Source organism: Balaenoptera borealis (genome assembly GCF_965194805.1).
Source record: "Balaenoptera borealis genome assembly, chromosome: 19".
NCBI classification, from domain to species: Eukaryota; Metazoa; Chordata; class Mammalia; order Artiodactyla; family Balaenopteridae; genus Balaenoptera; species Balaenoptera borealis.
The window spans coordinates 29,358,743-29,377,874 of NC_138878.1; positions in this window are offsets into that span (position 1 = coordinate 29,358,743).

Sequence of the window (19,132 nt, forward strand, 5' to 3'; positions counted from 1 at the left end):
AAGAGCCACGTCCTGCTCTGGCTGGGCAGCGCCTGAGGGACCACACCCGCTGCCCCAGCTCACCCAGCAGCGGCAAAGGAGCGGGCAGCGAGGTCACCCATTAGAAAAGGAAGCGGGTTCCTCCAGAACCAAGGAGGACGCGTCACCTTCCCAGCGTGCAGGACACAGCCTGACCAGGCCCCAAGGACCATCTCCCAGCAGTGAAAAGGGGAGGGCTTTACCTGGTGCACAAGACGGCCCTGTTGGCAGGACACAGCGTTTCCATGGTTGTCTGGATATGGACTTCAGATGGCTGCTGCCTGCATCCTATTGCAATGGTGTGACCTTCAGAATTTATTTAACCTCCATTGCTTCAGTTTCCTCATCTGGAAAATGGGTTTAAAAAATAGCACCTATCTCATAGGGTTGCTGTGAAGATTGAGTTGACACAGGCAAAGTAGGGGGGCCAGACACATAGCACGGGTGCTACAGGTGCTGTAAGATTAGCTATTACCATTATTATCAGCTATTACTATTATTGGTGGAGTTGACATGTTGTAAATTCCATTCTCCCCTTAAGCATCAGAATGGTCAAGGCATAAGGGGAATTGATTAATCCAGATTTCCAGATTGGGAGACAATCTCTGTACATACCAATTTCCAAACATTGTGCTATTTGTATTTTATAAATAATTTGCAAGTTGGCTCAACCTCTTTGATGTGTCAAAAGGATGTTTCGGACCCTATAGGGTCTTTGAAGGGCCTGGGAGTCCTCTGAAGGGCGTGAGGGTTCCCATAGTCTTGATGCAGGCAACACAGTGTGAAATGAACAACGCAGGCTCGGGAACCAGACTCACCAGGTTCAAGTCCCAGCCCTGCCCTTTGCCAGCTTCACTGTGCCCTACCATGGACCTTTATCTGACCTCATTTGGAAAATGGGAATAATACTAGCACCTTTGCCATGGAGTCATCGTGAGGCTTTAATAACATAATTGACTCAAAAGCATTTAGCATTTATCTCAGCGCAGAGTACGTATGTAATAAATGTTTGCTTCTATTTGTTAGGCTTGGACAGAATTCAACTCTGCAAGGCATGGGGTCCACCCACAGTGGCTGAAGACGTGGAAGATGAAAGCTGGATCTACAGGGTTTTTAAACTAAAACTCTACACCCTCTTGTTTTTCTACCCGTCATCTTGCTCATAGAAACCAAGAACCCAAAGAACATTGGGCGACAGGAGTCAGCTTGCTGCCTGGGTTCTGGGTCAACAGGATTTGATAATATGGTCCATGCTCTGGACAAAGCAGCCCTGCCTGGCCACGGCGAAGGTGATTTGTCATTTTGTTTGGAGTCAGGGGATGGTTTCGCCTTTCCTTCTGGACCTGCATCGAATTCCAGCCAAAGCGTGTACCAGCTGCCCTCCCCCCCGGCTGGCCCAGCAGGCATCTATCTTGATGAGAAGCAATTTCACAAATTCAAACGGGGCGCGTTTCCTACGCAATCTATTTAGCTTAACAAGTTAATCAGAGTGCACGAGCCCAATTTGTCACTGTGCTGTTTTCTTTCGCTTGCTGCTCTAATTGTATAAATATGCCCAGAGGTTTGATGAAACTTCTAACATATCAACAGCAAATGGCCCACTTACAGAGTGTGCTGTGGCTATTTTGAAGCAGGGCATTTCCCTCCTGAAGCTGGAGGCTCCCGTCCAACCCAGCAGCCTGGCACAACTGGGTTACCGCTCCTTGGATTCAACCGAATCCCAGGGCCTGGACCACAGCAAGCCGGGAGGGGGGCAGGGGAAGGATGCTGCAGAATACAGCTGTCTCTGACTTCTGGGCTAACTCCAGACAACACCAAATCCTATCCTCTCCCAGATCTTTACTCTCTTTGGGATTATGCAAAAGGGCAAATGGCGAGACTCAGGGACTTGAGAGCTCGATGCCTCTGGGGTTCAGGCCTTTTCTATCAGTTTCTCATCTGAACCGCTTTCAGCGCCTGATTTATTAAGAGGCTGGTGGTGAAGCTGTTCGGCTGGTCCTTGGAAACTGATAATAAATCTGAGGTGTGGATCACAGGTGGTGGAGCTCTTTGAGCTGGATGGTGGAGAAAAAGTCTAGGAAACCAAAACAAATGTGTCTGCATTTGCTTCTGGAAGTGTGACTTTTCAGGATTTCCTTTTTTATTTATTTTGAATTCCCTCCTCTTGGATTTAAACCTTCTGTCTCCTCTACGTTCATGTTCACATTTCAACCTATAAATTTCGTTTTAATAAAGGAGGTGTCTAGCAAGGAGGGACAAGACAGAAAACTTCTGTCCCCACCCCGGCCCCCCATCTTTCACACATTTTGTCTCAAGCCACAGATGTTTCCTCTGCCTTATCAGTGTGCTAAAAAGAAATCCAGTATGCCGGGCTTTCAAATTATCCGCCGCAGAAACAAAAGACAACAGGAGGGGAGAAAGGCCTTGCTTTACTTGGAGTGGGAAGAGTTAAGAGGGAAACGGGAAAGGGCCAGGTGCCCCGGGAGAGGAGTGGGGACTCCTGTTACCCCGGTTCACCTCTCACCCTCAGCTGAAACTATTCAAGTAATAAATGCTCCACCCACCTGTTGGGGGCGAGGCTGCAAATGCCACCCTGATGTCACGTTCCTAATGCTCTTCCAGGGCTCCGGTTACAGGCTGTGCTGGGATCGTGCACTTGGCCCCGGTGGAGAGCCGCCTGTCCCACCTGCCCTCCGCTCCTCTGCCTCCTTCACTGGGAATTTCCATTTCCCCGCAATGTTACTGGCACAGCCCTGGTCCAGGGCTCAGTGTCCTGAGCCAGAGCCCTTCCTGCCTCGTCCAGGAAGTCCCCCAGTGACCAAGTCCTCTACCCCACCCCATCCTACTATCTTTGATGTAACCTACCCCTCAAAGCACTGTATTTAGGATTTTCATTTTAAGGCGCCTGGGAGAACTTCTTGTAACGCTCACACCCCCAGGTAACGAATGGCACCTGTAGTCACCCAGACCTCAGGTGTGTCAAGGTGACCCCTCACCCCATTCCAGCCACTCAGTACATCGTCCTGTCACCACAACCTCTTAAATGTGTTCCCGTGGGCCCCCTCCTTTTCTGGCTAGGCCCACTGCCTTAGTTCACACACTCACCTCTCATTAGACCCCAGCCTGGGCAAATGCTTTATTTTTTATTTATTTATTTTTTTTAAAAATATTTATTTGGTTGCACCAGGTCTTATTTATTTATTTATTTTTATATTTATTTTTGGCTGTGTTGGGTCTTCGTTTCTGTGCGAGGGCTTTCTCCAGTTGTGGCAAGCGGGGGCCACTCATCATCGCGGTGCGCGGGCCTCTTCACTATCGTGGCCTCTCTTTTTGCGGAGCACAGGCTCCAGACGCGCAGGCTCAGTAGCTGTGGCTCACGGGCCTAGTTGCTCCGCGGCATGTGGGATCTTCCCAGACCAGGGCTCGAACCCGTGTCCCCTGCATTAGCAGGCAGATTCTCAACCACTGTGCCACCAGGGAAGCCCAAATGCTTTATTTTTAATAGACAGATATATATATAATGTGCAATAGAAAATAAATTGCTTTTTCATTTATAACGATGAGGGCTGTCTTTCTGAATAAATATATCTACTGCAGAAGCAAGTCCATTTACACTTTGAAAATGTATATAGGAGAGCCCGCCTACCTGGTGGGTAGATTGAGCAAACAGGTTAAGAGCACATGCCTGAGTCCGAAACCCAGCTCTTGCAGTTTCCTCGCTGTGTGACCTTGGGCAATTCTTTAACCTCTCTGGTCCTCTCAGGATTATGGTGAGGATCAAATGAGTTACTGCTTACCTTACACAGGGTGAGTGACATGCAGTGTTGCTGCATCCTCACTGGGGAAGTCCGGACTAGTGTACAAGGCTCCTCTGTGCCTCCTGCTTCTAGAAGCTGAATCAGAGCATGTCACATCCCTACTGAAATCCCTTCCCGTGGCCTGCAGGATGAAGTCCGAACCTCTCACAAAGGCCCCTCATCTTCCACGGTCTATCTCCTTCCTCTGCTGTCATCTGTACTCAGGGACCCTGCAACGTCAGACTCACTGCCCCACAAGTGCGCCTCATTCGTTCGTGCCTCTGAGCCTCTGCACGTGCTGTGCCTCCTGCCAGGCATGGCCTTCTCTCATCTTGTCCACTGGGCAAACTTCTCCTCCTCATGTTTCATTTCCTCAAGGGACCTTCCTTTCCACTTCTTCCCCAGACAGGGTTAGACACTCTGAAACATCGGAAAAAAAAAAATGTCAAAAGCAACTTCATTTAAAATCACAAACTGGGACTTCCCTGGCTGTCCAGTGGTTAAGACTTCACCTTCCAATGCAGGGGGTGCAGGTTCAATCCCTGGTCCGGGAGCTGGGATCCCACATGCCTCGGGGCCAAAAAAGCCAAAACATAAAGCAGAGGCAATGTTGTAACAAATTCAGGAAAGACTTTAAAAATGGTCCACATCAAAAACAAAATAAATACATAAAAATAAAATAACAAAGCTAAAAATATTCACAATTAAAACATCTTTTTTTTAAAACAAATCACAACCAAAATCATGTGTTAATAACGCAAAAGCGTTTCGTTTAGAATTTACCTTGAGATAAATGAAAGGTTTCCAATACATTTATTCGATGTTTAACCACATCTAGGCTGTAATTACAACTGTGCGTTAATTTTGAGAACTAACAAAAAGCCACTCAGGTTCTTAGCCAGAGTTCCTATAAAATTGTACAAGGAGTCAATCCGACGGTTTTCTCTCCATGTTTGACTTTGACAGCATGATTATTTTAAAAGTCCATCTTTTGAACACATCAGAGGATTTCATTCATTTTCTCAGGAAACACTCAACACCTTGATATTCAACTCATCCTCTTGCAAAGCCCTTACCACGTCGTCATCCCTGTTCATTTTCCTTTTTCTTTTGCTAACTGCTCCGCCTCTGCTGCCAGGTCCTCTTTGAACGCTGGCTTTGAGAATGACTCCAAGAAGTTCTCCAAGTTCACGTTCATCAGCTTTGTGAGACCCTCTGTCTTCTACAAGACTGTTGATTTCAGTTCGCAGTTAATTTGAGTTGTATTAAGTCATGTGTGTTAAGATGCTTACAACTTGGGATTATCCAAAAATGAATACTCAAGGACCTCTGTCTCTCTTACAGCTCTTACCATCCACCGTGTTATAACTGGACATTTGTACCAGTTATAGGACAAATGTAGTGAAGCTTCTTTCTTTGTCAGAAACACCCAATGCCCCAGGACACCCAGCATTGGGGTGCACACACAATGTGCCTCCGGCACCCCACATCCCCCTTTCTGCATCTGTTCCCCCACCTCCTTTCCTCCAAGCTCCCCACCACCATCACCCCAACACCCACAGACCACTCCACACATCCTTCCCTCCTTTCTCTCTTTTCCGTTTTCAAATGCTTGCTGTAGAGAAAAGCGGTTCTCATTGACAAGGTCAGGCAGGAGTGGCACATATATTCTACTCATCATGCTAAATCTTGTCAATTAATGTAGCTGCCCCAGGGCACAGGGACAAGAGTCTGAGACCAAGTAATGCCTCCATGGGAAAGACCACCATTGTGGATGACCGGTGTCTGCCCTGAGCCCAACTGGAGAAAGATGGGGATGTGTGAGGTGATTCCCAACAGGGTCCAGTGTGGATTTCAGACACATGGGAGCTTTTCTCATCTTGTTCAATAGTCTAGAAACCATCCAGGGAACCTCTTCTATAAGCCAGGGCCTAGCCCCGGTGAAGGAGCAGCTGGGCCACGATAAAGGAATCTCACATTGCTGACTCGGGTGGGGCAGGGGTAACGAAGCTTCCTCTTTGTCAGAAATACCCAGTGCCCCAGGATACCCAGCTCTCCAGTCCTGAGGAAGAGTAGGAACCACATTTCCTACTGAGCCCATACAGGTCACTTCTAGAGCTTCCGGGAACACCAGAAATGGGTCATCAAGAGACAGGTCTCCAGTTTGGTAGATCCTGCTCCCTTTCAGTGGAATAGTCCATTCATTCAGTCATTCAGTCATTCAGTGAGTCAAACCATCAGTCAGTACTGCCCATGATAGAGAGGGACCAAAGTTGACCGGGTCCATCTTGAAGGCAGAGCCAGGCACAACAAATGGATCTCTTAGAAGGAGCAATATTTCTGTAAGGTAATCACTTTTATAATGTCAAATTTATTTTTGTAATTCTTAAATTTCTATGATGGAGAATTTGGGCAAATACAAAAGTTGACAGAATATCACAGACCTCCACATATCCTTCACCCAATCCCATCAATAAATTTACCTTTTTTTAAGTTTTTTTTTTTAAATTAATTAATTTATTTATTTTTGGCCGTGTTGGGTCTTCCTTTCTGTGCGAGGGCTTTCTCTAGTTGAGGCAAGCGAGGGCCACTCCTCATCGTGGTGCGCGGGCCTCTCACTATCGCGGCCTCTCTTGTTGCGGAGCACAGGCTCCAGACACGCAGGCTCAGTAGTTGTGGCTCACGGGCCCAGTTGCTCCGCGGCATGTGGGATCCTCCCAGACCAGGGCTCGAACCCACGTTCCCTGCACTAGCAGGCAGACTCTCAACCACTGCACCACCAGGGAAGCCCCAATAAATTTACTTTTAATTACATAAAAAGTACATGAATACACTCACTTGTAAAAATTATTTTCAAACAGTGGATATAAAGCTCAGGATCTCCTTAAGCACCTCCCACTGTCCCAAGCCCCACATTTTTAATTTTAGTAAATCCTGCCAAATTTCCTCAACCAAGTTAAACTCTCACTGGAATTTTTAAAATGTCCATTTCCCCACATTACACAATACTGAAATTATTAAACTTAAAAATTATTTGCAGACTTCCCTGGTGGCACAGTGGTTAAGAAACCACCTGCCAATGCAGGAGACACGGGTTCGAGCCCTGGTTCAGGAAGATCCCACATGCCGCGGAGCAACTAAGCCCACGTGCCACAACTACTGAGCCTGCGCTCTAGAGCCCGCAAGCCACACCTAGTGAGCCCACGTGCCACAGCTACTGAAGCCTGCATGCCTAGAGCCCATGCCCCACAACAAGGAAGCCACCGTGATGAGAAGCCCATGCACCACAACGAAGAGTAGCCCCTGCTCACCACAACTAGAGAAAGCCTGTGTGCAGCAACGAAGACCCAACGCAGCCAAAAATAAAAATAAATAAATAAATAAAATTTAAAAAAAATTATTTGCAATGCGATGGGTGAACAAATATAACAAATATATGTGATTTAAATTTTAATTTGCATTACCCTGATAACTTGTGAGTCTGAGTTATCTTTTCTTTCTTCCTTTCTTTTGACCATTTTTATTGCCTCACATTATTCAATGAAGATGAGGACATCTGAGACAAAGACACAGAGCCTGTGGCAGCCACTACCTCCCCAGGGTTCATTCCATGCCTCTTGTTCCATCTGGTTACTATAAACCTTCAGTGATGCCCAGGGGTCCCACTGGTTGAGCATCACGAGTTCTGTGGTTGAGTTATAATGGAAACACTGGACATGGGTCTGACTTGCGGGATCTGAGGAGATTCCAGGAAGATGAGAGCCTTCTCTGCCATCTTCAGTCAGGGAAGGCGTCTTGAGGGGAGAAGCTAGCCTGGCTGTGTTGAGGGCGCAGGACCATCCTGGGAAGACCAAAGGCTGGGTTCCCAGTCCTGGTCCCTCTGCACCACTCCAGGGCCCTATGCTGAGCTCTCAGGCCTGCCAACAGCCTACTGCATTAGGGCCCAGCCCTCCCGGACCCAATCACCCCTGGAGAACTGGCACCAGCCCCAGAAGAGGGCACAGCCGTGAAAGAAGCTAATGCTACAGGTAATTTTGGCAGTTAAGACTCATGTTCAATTAAACAGATTTATAGAATGTTACTTGGGAGGTCCAGCAATCTGGGATGAGTCCAAATAGAATTAAGCATGGAGAACCCCAAGTTCCAAGCACAACCTCTCCCCTGCCTTTTCTGTCCAAAAATGGCTTTCTTGCCTCCTGCCTGAGAGCTCACAGCCAAAGGAGCCCCAGACCGTGTGGCTCCCTGCCCGACGGCCCTATGTCTGTACAGAGCTTGGCAATCCATCCACTGTGTGTCACCTCCTTTGAATCTTTAAACAACTCTTTGGGGCCCCTCCCATTTTACAGATGAGAAAACTGAGTCTCAGAGAACTGAAGAATCTTTCTCAAGGACGCTCATGCGATGACTCAACCCAGAGGTTACATTGTACGAGCTACAGGTCTCTCTCCCATATACTAGAATTTAGCACTTCTTGTTTTATTTTGTTTTTTGCTTTTTCCGTGTCAGCTGCACCATGATTTACTTAATAATTTTCTTTAAATCTACTCACTTGGAAAAACTTATATACCTTACTCTAGGAGGACTATTCAGGTAATTGTGATTTTGATGTATCAACTATATATGTTGGCTTATATGCCCACATAGCTATGGAATACACAGAAAATGTTCATTCTGTGTACCACCCCAAAGTCTCCTGTGTACGGCCAGGACACCATATTTGTGCCTCACCTTGGAAACACCTCTTGATACCGCACTGCTTCCTTGGTAACGTGACCCTCCACCTAGGAGGCCAGTCCTCTGGTTGGGGGCAGGGGTATAAGGAAAGTATTATATAGCTCTGGGGTCAGGCAGATCTGAATTCAAATCCTGACCTTGCCACTTCACTAGCTTTCTGAACTTGGCTAAACTTCTTAGTCTCTCTGAGCCTCAGTTTCTAGGTCTATAAAATAGGGCTTATAATAGTAGCCTCCTTGTAGGGCTTCTGGCGTAACTCAATGAGATAATGCGTGGGATGAGCCTGGCACTTGGTAGCTCTCATGATGTTCTGTTGTCTTTGGGAAGGAGAGGAAGCAGGATGCTGTCTGGTTCCTGCCTGCAAGAGGTCACGGCATAGTTCAAGTTCCTGACTGTCTACAAGGGCCAATGTTCATACCTTTGGGGGTGATTGTCTCTCCAGGTTAAGAATGCAGAGTCTTCGGACAATGCCGAGCCTCTGCCCTGGGCTCAGGCCTCTGCTTGGCTAAACTTGGACCTCAATCCAGGTGGGAAAAGTAATGACCCCAGAGCAGGTGGCCCATCCCCTCAGCCCAGCCCAGCTGTACAGGGCAAGCAAGACTGGGAAATGTGAGCCAGAGCAGCAGAGACACTTGGGGTCATTGCCCTCCCTGTAGACCCCCCTAAACAATCCAGGGTACATCTACCCACTTTGGTTGTGGGCTCCACCTGGGGTTCTCAGGAAGCTGGAACCTCCACGTATGCTTAGGAATAGTGTTGTGGCCGGGGCCACATTATGATGCTGTTGGTGGCTTTAGACACTCTAGTCCTTGTGGGCCTCTTCCTCCATAAAAATAAAAATAAAAAAAATTAAAACATATTTTATAATGATGTTGGTATAAAGACCAATTGAATTGAGTCTGGAGTCATTATTATATATTTATTACCACTATTTTCAATTTCCCTCTGATTTTAAAATGAAACTGATATTAAGACCTTTCTGTGCACCCCTAGAAGTACCATGGGCCTAGACACTGTGCCTGCCTACCTGAAGGATAGATAGGCTGTCTCGGGGTACAGGGGATCAGGCTGACAGCATCCCAGAGGTGGTCCCCAGGGCTGAACCCAAAAGGAAAATGCCCGTGGAGAAGATGCTCCCAGATTGGCTGTCAGGTACTCCTGGGTAAGCATGACTTTCCCAAACAGCCTGGAAGGGGCTGGCCTCCCCTGGATAGTGGGACCAGACCCAAGACTGGGGCAAATGCCACAGGCTGAGTCTGGGGCACAGACCCCAGATTCCAGCTGCACCCTCCATGTCAAGGATGGAAGGAGAAACCCAACCAAGGTGAGGAGCTCAGGGGACATGCCAACCCTAGGGACAAATCTCCTGTACTCAAAGCCACCGTGACCCTCACCAGACTCCTTCCCAAGAAGTTTACATTCCCCCCAAAACCATACCCTAAATACATCTTAATAATAACAGGTGAGCCTTCTACCTGGCCAGCTCTGTGGCGAGCACTCGCTGGATTGCTTTAGGCAGAGCTCTTGGTTGCAAATGACAAACCCAACCCAAGTTGCTTCAGCCAAAAGGGGGCATTTATCATAAGGATTCAGGGAGTCTCAGGGAAGCCAAAGGCGGGAAAACACTGCTCCTTTGGGACTGGAGCTATAGAGATGTCCGGAGGAGCATCTGTATCTCCGTACATTTCACTCTACTTCCTTTGCAATCTGGTCCAGAGGCAAAGTATGGCTGCCCCATGGCTCCCAGGTCTATGAGTTATCATTTTAGACACCTTCAGACACCACTGTGCTGCCTCTTCATCTTGAATTTCTCCAGGAGAGAGAAGCTGATTGGCCCAGCTTAGGTCAGGGGTCCTGCCAATGAGGCAGGAACACCCAGGACAAACAACACTTCTGGGTGCCTTTGTCCTGTGGATGAAAGTGCAATTTCCATAAAAGGTTGCAGTGGAGGGTGAACCGGGAGGCCACCTCGGGAGTTCCATCATTTTTAGTCCATCCAATTTAATCATTTAGTCCATTAGAAACAGAAGGAATGGAAGTCGAGTGGGTAGCAAAAATGTATCCAGTTTGCTGGTTGAGTCCAACCACAGGACAGTGATGGGCAGAGCCATCCTGGCACAGCTGTCATCATTGATGTTGCTTGCAATCCTTCAACCAGAGTGTGATATTTACCCAACATCCACCCCTGGGGTCTTAGTCACAAACACATGACCAGGGCCAGCCTGCACGAAGCACTGGGGCTACAGGACTCCCATTTGTGCCTGGGGGCAACGCGCTTTCCAAGCTGAGGACGGCTGCCTTACAGACACCCCTTCTCCATAGAGCCCTACGTGGGACACAGCAAGAGGAAAGCAGATCAGGGCTGGTGGGCCTCAGATACAGTCTGGAGATGGCAACTGCCATCCAGCAGCTCAGCGCTGGGCACTGGCTGAGCCTTCAAGCCAGGAGAAGTTGCAGCCAACATACCAGCAGCCCAGACACCGAGCAGATGACGCTGCCCCTCTGCCATCTCTCCCAGGGAGCCTGCCAAGTCCCCAGGCCCAGCCAGTGCTGACATTTAAAGCAAAGTGTGTGTCAACCATATTAAACAATATACCAAGCTGTGGGTTATTAAGTGCAGGGTAAATTGACCACAGCAATTAAACTGAGATTAGGGAGTGATAAAGCCAGAATCCCAGGCCACCATCACTGTAACATAAGGAGGCCTGACTATTACAAAGTGTGAAAGCCACATCAGAAACTCAGTGACACGGCCCTCGAAGAAGACTCACCCAATCACCCCAGTGCCCCGCTTTATTTGGCTGACTCCCCATCTTTATTTGGCTTTTCTCCTTTTGACAATCTGACGTTCTCAAGAAGACTCAGCTTATACCCAGCCTCCAGGAATGACTGAGGACTGCCACACAGGGTCAGGGGAACGTGTCCTCAAAGAAGTGTCTGACCTGCTATGGCTGGCTGCTCGCTGGCTCTTCCCGGCCCCTTCCCAATTTGGACGATACACAGACACAGGGGTTCGCCTAGAGCACCAAAAGCAGGGCGAGGGGCCGTTCTCAGCCCACCAGTGCCAGGCATTCTGTTGGCACCAGGCAGCCTCAGAGCAAGAGCTAGAGACCCCACAAGCAGGACCAGCCAGGAAAGTCCCAGGTAGCGCCAACCCCATCTGATATCGACTGGGCAGAGCACGAGGGCATGGTGAGCATTTTCTGGCCCTGGGACACACACTACACATCTTGAAATGAGCATGCACTGCCCTTTGAGTCACTGGCTCCAACCCTCTGGGCTACAGGGCTGTGGTCTTGCCAACCGCTTGTTGGCCTGTTCTCCGGGCCTTTCGCCGGCCCCTGACATTCAGATCTTACTTGGTGTGTGTGGGTGGGGAAGGAAGGGTCCAGAGGAGGCTTCTTCCTCCAGGGCTGGGTCTGAGCCCTGAGCCCTCAGAGAGCTGCCTTTTCTTCCCAAGGATTCCGCATGCCCTGAGACGGGCTTAGCTCCAGAACCCACTGCCCCAGGAGCCTCAGTGGGTCAGGGCTCCGTGGCCAAGGGTATAGGACATGGAGTCAGACAGACTGCAATTCAAACTCTGGGCCTACCTCTTGCTCACTACATGACCTTGGGCAAGTGAGCTGCTTTCGCTCAGCCTCAGTTTTCTCATCTATAAAATGGCCCCAAATAGAATCTCTTTGGGTAAGCATATATACATACATATTGAAAGTTGGGGAAGGATTCTACTCATAGAAGGCTCTCTATCTGCGGGGGTGATAGATGATGATGATGATGATGATGATTCCAGGAGAACCTGGCATTGAGTTTTGTTATTACCCCGACCATGAGGGTGAGTTTATATTCTGGGCTGTCATGTAAAATGTTGCCAGGGGGTTCCTTCTGTGGCCAGAGGCCTGTTTTGTAAACACATCTACTGTTTGCCCTTCCTCTGCTCTGCTCCATAATGGGGTGCGGGCAGTACCAACTCTGCAGGTTGTCTGTGGTCTCAGACTCCTGTAAAAACCGGCTTCAGGGAACATATTGTATATGTATAACTGATTCACTTTGTTATAAAGCAGAAGCTAACACACCATTGTAAGGCAATTAATAAAGATGTTTAAAAAAAAAAAAAAAAAAACAAACCGGCTTCAGTTAGCTGCAAGGAGGTCCTGGTGGGAGTCCGGAGGGTGGGGGAAGGGAAAAGCCAGCGTATTTCACCCAGAGTGTTCTCTCTCTGCCTCAAGTGGCTTTCAGGAGAAACTACATCTTCTCTGTGACTCAGGCTCCCTCCAGACAGCCTGGCATAGCTGCAGCTTCCACTGGGTGACCCCGGTCCCATGGGCTCGGGAAACACAAGTTATCCGAGTTACCTCACCGTTCCCTGCTTGGCATCTCGACTCTTCCTCTAGCTGTAATCAATTCCCTGCATTCATCCCCCTCTGTTGAAAACACTTGAGTTCGTGTTTTCCTGTCTGGACCGTGACTGATGCACTCCCCTCTCCAAAGTGTCTTTTTTGCATTCAGAGAGGGCAGGGTCCTGGAGAACTTCTCAGCATTTTGAATTTTAATAGATACTGTGCCAAGCACACACTCAATGGCAAGCTCTATGAGGGGAAGACCTGGGACTGTTTGGTTACGCCTTGCATCCCCCAAAGCCCAGAAGAGTGCTGACACATAGTAGGCATCTTATAAATATGCACTAAATGGATAAACTATTGGTCCAAAGAAAGAGCACGTTTGGAGGCAACCCCCTCAAAGGGGCGGGGGCAGGGGAGGTTCCGTGATGACTGTTGAGTTGATTGAGGGAACAGATAGACCTCTGTCTCACTGTTTCTTTACTATTAGAAATAACAATGATGGTGTTTAGAGGGTTAAAGAAGCAGATTCCATCTAAGCTTCCAGAAAGGCCAAAATCAACCCCTGGATGGAGTCAGATATAGCCCACTGTTAAACAAGCTAAATGAATTGAGGGTTCGCACTCTGTAGCCTGAGTTCTAATTGAACATTCTACCCCACCCTTGTTTCCTTTCCTTCCTTTGCTCCTTAAAGGGGCGGCGGGGGAGGGAGAGAGTGGTGGGGAGACCATCTTGTTTGGTTTAACATATCCTTATAAATTGCCCAAGGTCCTTTCCGGTCGGAGGCAAATCTGAAAAAATGAATGTAATACTGCTGTAACCCAGAGATACTGTGGGTGGGGGAAATGGTTGAACCCAATGCACTGGGTCTATTTGTAAATGGGCCCCTGAGGTTAAGATACCACTGGCCAAGCTTTTTGAGCAGTTTTTGGTTCTGAGTGGTCAGGAAGGACGAGGAATCTCTGCCCAAAGCTGAGTAGGTTCCAAATTATGAAAACCTTGGCTCTTAGAGAGGTATATATTTGATGTCCCTGGGAAATGGAATGGTGGGGTCTTCAGTCTACCATCTGGTTCCCCAGCAATCCCAACTCCAGGCACACTGGAGATGACTTAGAAGGGCTCCAGGTTCTACCTCTACCCTGAATCACAATTTATCTGCCCCTTGACCTACCCAGCAGTTCCCTGCTCTCAGCTAGCTAGCACACTGAAAATCTTCCAATAAACTAATTCATACTAAAGTGTGAATAGTTCTACGTGGGCTTCAGGTGTTTGCCTATGAATATGAAAGGTGTCTTTTAAGGTCCTTTGGAAGGATTCTCAACACCATCAATGGAGATGTAATCTGGGAGATTTCTGGAAGGGAAGTCTTCTCACTGATAGTCTGTTGACTTACCGTCCAAGATTTCTTCCTGGTCACAGTTTGGCCACAGCAGGACCTTGAACGAGCTACATCCTTTTCCTGAGCCCCTGATTTTCCTTCTGTTACTTGAGTGGGTTGAATAAAATGGCATCTTGGGACCTTTCACTCAAAAGTTGATTCCTTGAATCCAAATTTCTTAGCTCGACTTTTAAATCTTTCCATACACCCTAAACTCAACTTTATTCTCCATCACTCCCCATACAGATACCAGACAGACCACATTAACAATGTTATTAATAATCATATAAAATTGCTGGTGTTTCTTGAGTACTTATGTGCCAGGCACTACTTTAAGAACTGTTTCCATTTGTCCCTCACAACAATCCTAATAAAATCATTTCCATTTTACAGATGAGGAAGCAAGGGCTTAAGTCACTTGCTCACATAGCGAGTAAGGGCTGGGGCTAGAGTTCAAAACCAGGCAGCCCATGCCCTAAGCCACGACATCATGCTGGTACACTGGTCCCCTGGACAAGATGCAGTACCCCTCTCACTGTACAGATGTGAAAACTAGTCCCAGAGAGGTTAAGTAACTTGGTCAAGGTCATGCAAGCAATAAGTGGCCTCTGAAGCACTTCCCTTGGGCTCCACCATGTTCCCACCTGATCTCAAGGCCCTCAGGCTGCCCTCTGGCTTCTGAGCGGCCACCCCTCCCCTATCACCCTGGAGGTGCCTCTCTCCCTCTGTCTCTCCCTCTCTCTGTCTCTCCCTGTTTAGACTGCCTGACCTGCCTTCCCGTCACTGACCTGGAAAAGCAGCAGAAGACCTGAGAGTCTGGGAGATTCAGCAAAGGCCGTAAGTTGCTCCTTTTCCATGAAAATACAAATCAAGAAACCCAAAGTCTTTTCATCTGACCCAGAAAATAAACTTCCTTTCTTCTAGGCTGGGGTAGTAGATGCCAAGTTCCACCTCAGGCCTTTAGAAAACAAAACCAAACCAAACACTGCTAAGCCTTAAACCCTTCTATGATTCCGTTTATAATAAAAACATGGACTTCCCCTCTCCCCTGGTGGGGCGAATCGCTGCGGTGAGCGAAGCTGTTTTCATAGTCAGCTAATTACCCCCTTAAAGATGGCTGATGATCTAACTTCCCGCCCTCGGCTTGGCCTGAGAGGTCCCCTGCTTGGCTCCAGAGGCCTAAGTGGAGGAGAAGTAGGCACTAGAGGGGTGAGAAGGGACAGGACGGAAGCCCCCATGACCCCCACCTCCCAGAGCCTGGAACAAGAACCCTGGAGGCAGAAAATCAAGCTTCCAAACCTGCCTCTGCCAGCTCCTGTCTGCACAAGTGATGTTACCTTCCTGAGGCTCAGTTTCCTCATCTGTAAAATGGGGACACCAATGGTGCCATGAGAAACTCAGGGAAAGCACAGGATCTGGCACAGGGCGAGTGCTCAGTTGGTGCTAGATCAGTCATCTCTTTCCTATCCTACTTTCCCATCCTGCCTGGACTACACAACACTGAAAAGCCTGACTGGGCATTTGCCATTTCCACATGTTCCTCCCCAATCATAATAGTCATAATAATCATGAACATTTAATGAGCACCACCAGCCAGAATTGATGTCTTAAGTGGTTTATAGCTGTTATCTTATTTAATCCTAGGAACAACCTTAGGAGATAAGTCCTATTATTATGCCCATTTTACAGATAAAGCAATTGAGGCTCAGAAAGTTTAACTTACTCAACTAGGAAATGCTGCAATAGAATTATTATTTATAACATTTCAGTAGGTACATGGGAGTTTTTGTGCTTATGTGTGTGTGTGTTTCATCTCCGAAAAAGAAAATTGGGTAAAGAACTTGCTGGGTATTGAATTCTGGGATAAGAAAGATCTTCTCAGGGTTTGAAGGCAATATTCCATCATCTTCTAACTTCCACTGTTGCTGTTGAGAAGTCTCTTGCTATTCTTATCCCCAATCCTCCCAGTGTGATATGTTTTTTTCTCTCTGGAAGTCTTTAAGACCTTCTCGTTACTTTTAATGATCTGAAATGTCATCATAGTGAACCTTTAGTTCAGTCTTTGGGTCAATCTTTGTTCATTCATTGCACTGGAAAGCCAATAAGCCATTTAATCTGAAGATTTCTGGGCAGTGTTCTTGCATTTTTTTCTTTGTGTCTCTTTTCTGTGTGCATTGTTCCTAAGCTTCCTGATAGTGGGATAAAGGACACATGGGTTTGGCCTCTAGTTTCTTAAAAATCTTTTCCTCCTAATAGCTATCTTTTTCGTTTTATTTTTTTAATGTAATCTTCTGAAAGATTGTCTCAACTTTATCTTCCATCTCTTCTATTAATTTTTTTTCATTTTTAACTATTATATTTTTAGTTTTTAAGAACTCTTTCCAAGAACATGTTGATTTTCATAGATATAATATCACTCTGGAGAGTTGTTTGTTTGTTTGTTTCAATGCTTTTGGTTCCTATATTGTCTTTATTTCCTGTCTTCATTTTTTTGGAGGAGGGTGGGTGTCTTTGCTTTTTCATATTGAAGACTTTTCTCAAATATCTGAAGATCCTTGGCTGTTTGTTTATATTTGATAGGCTCTAAAAAGTGACTGGGAAGCTCGATGAGTTTTGATGATTGGACAAAGGCCATATTTTGCTTTTAGAGACCCCCAATTGTTAGTAGTCTTTCCCTGGGGGCCACTCATATTCTCCAGAGAAGAATCTCTTATCTCCTGCAGGGTGGCAGTGGGGGAAAGGGAGGGATGATCATAAGACAAGCAGATGGAATTCAAGGAGCAGGAGAGAGAATCGACCATTCAATGTTCTAAACGTGATGTGTTATTGGGATTTGCTGGGAAGACATTGGGAACAGGGAGAAGGAAAAAATGGGTAGGCAGGAAGAAGCATCTTACTGATGTCTTGGTTAAAGCTTATTCTTGTCTGAAAACTCCAGCCATTTGATCTACACATCCTATGTTGTGGTTTGCATGTCAGATGGCATCTAGTAGGTTGTTATATTTGCTATGTTTTCCCCTTGGAACTTTTTTTGAGAGGTACTAATACTGGGAATAATATAACTAAATGTTTGAAGGGTTTTTTTTTAAATATTTCTATCTTTAAAACGGTACAGCTTTGATATTTAAACCCCATAATTTATTGTTTTCTGTTTGAGTGGTAAGCTTTTCTATTATACAAGTAAAAGGTGTTTCTAGTAGATCATCTAGACCAGGAGTTGGCAAACATTTTCTGTAATGAAACAGCTAGAAAATATCCTAAGTTTGGGGGACCTTATAGTATTTGTTGCACCTACTCAATTCTCCTGTTGTATTATGAATCTAGCCATAGACAATACATCAACGAGTAGACCTGGCTATGTTCCAATAAAACTTTATCTATAAAAACAGATGGTGGTCCAGACTTGGCTTTCAAGCCATAGCAGGCTGACCCTTAATCTGGAGAATCTAGACTAATAAAATGAAGGAAACAAAATTACTTGACATCCTACCACCCAAAGATACCTGATTTCAGTATTTGAGCGTGTATCTTTCTGATTTTTTCTCCATGCATATTTATTTCATTTTCAAAAGAGAATCATTACCTATATACAGTTATAATCTGGTTTTCCCACTTAATATTTCAAGAACATTTCTGCCATTAAATCGTCTTCAATAATATTACTTCTAATAGCTGTGAAATATTCCATTAAATAGATATATCGTAATTTATATACCTATCCCTTTATTGCATGACTTTTTTTTTTCAATTTTCATATTTCCTACAAAGAATCAGGGCTGATATTTAATTGTTGGGCATGAGTCTAGCCACACTAATGCTCTGTAAGAGGTATGTGTTCTGATTGGTTGGTGCCCTGGTCATGACAGTCCTTAAATACTTTGAATATCAACCTTATAAACAATATGGGAGTAACTATCATCAGAACTAAGTCTTAGTGCAATATAATAATTATTCACTTAGGATAAATTCCTGGAAAAGGACTTGCTACTTACTAAGTATTAACATTTTTGACATTTTTGACAAGCATTATAAAATCAACTTCCAGAAAGGCTATAACAATTTTTAATCCTACTGGCAGAATATGAGAGTTTCTCTTTTCTACAAAGGATCTTTTGAATAAGTAAATTTCACAAGTGATCCTGAATTCTTAAACTCATAAGTAATATCCAGCACCAATGTAATCTCGCCTCCCTCTTGAATGGTGCATAGAATAAACTCTTGTAATACATCCCAGGCATGCAACCTTCAACTTAGCCTTCTCAACGTGGGCTCCGTGGACACCCACTGTGGGACGTATGCTTAGAAAAGAGAATTCTGTGGTCAAATAAATGTAGGGGATGTTAGTACTGTCATCCCTCTTTTTGAGAGTCCCAGAGCTCACCAACACAAATAAGAGCACTGAAAAGACATACATTCCATTCTGAACCAGTTACCTCTTTAAACTAGAGTTTCCCAAACAAAATCCATTCTTCAAGTAATGTCTTATAGAGGCTCAAACTGACTAGGTCTTCTGAACAAGTTTGGAGAATCTGGTCTAACGTGTGTCCAAAAAGCATAACCCTATCATTGTACAATAGCATAGTCTTCACACCCAATAACCTCGCCATCAACATAAAACAAACAAGGAATTGAGATCATGAGCAAGTAATAGAAAAACTTTCATATGAGGACAAGCTTTAAAAAATGAAGACTACTAATTCTGAAAAGAGGGATGACGAAGGGGACATAACTGAATGGGAAAGGGGCTTTCTAGATTCTGAAATACGACTTTGGCAGCCTATAGAGCATGAATGACATCGTTTAGCCTTCACAGGAGACAACAAAGTTGAGGAACTCATTACCCCATCAAGTTCAAGGAACATTCAGGC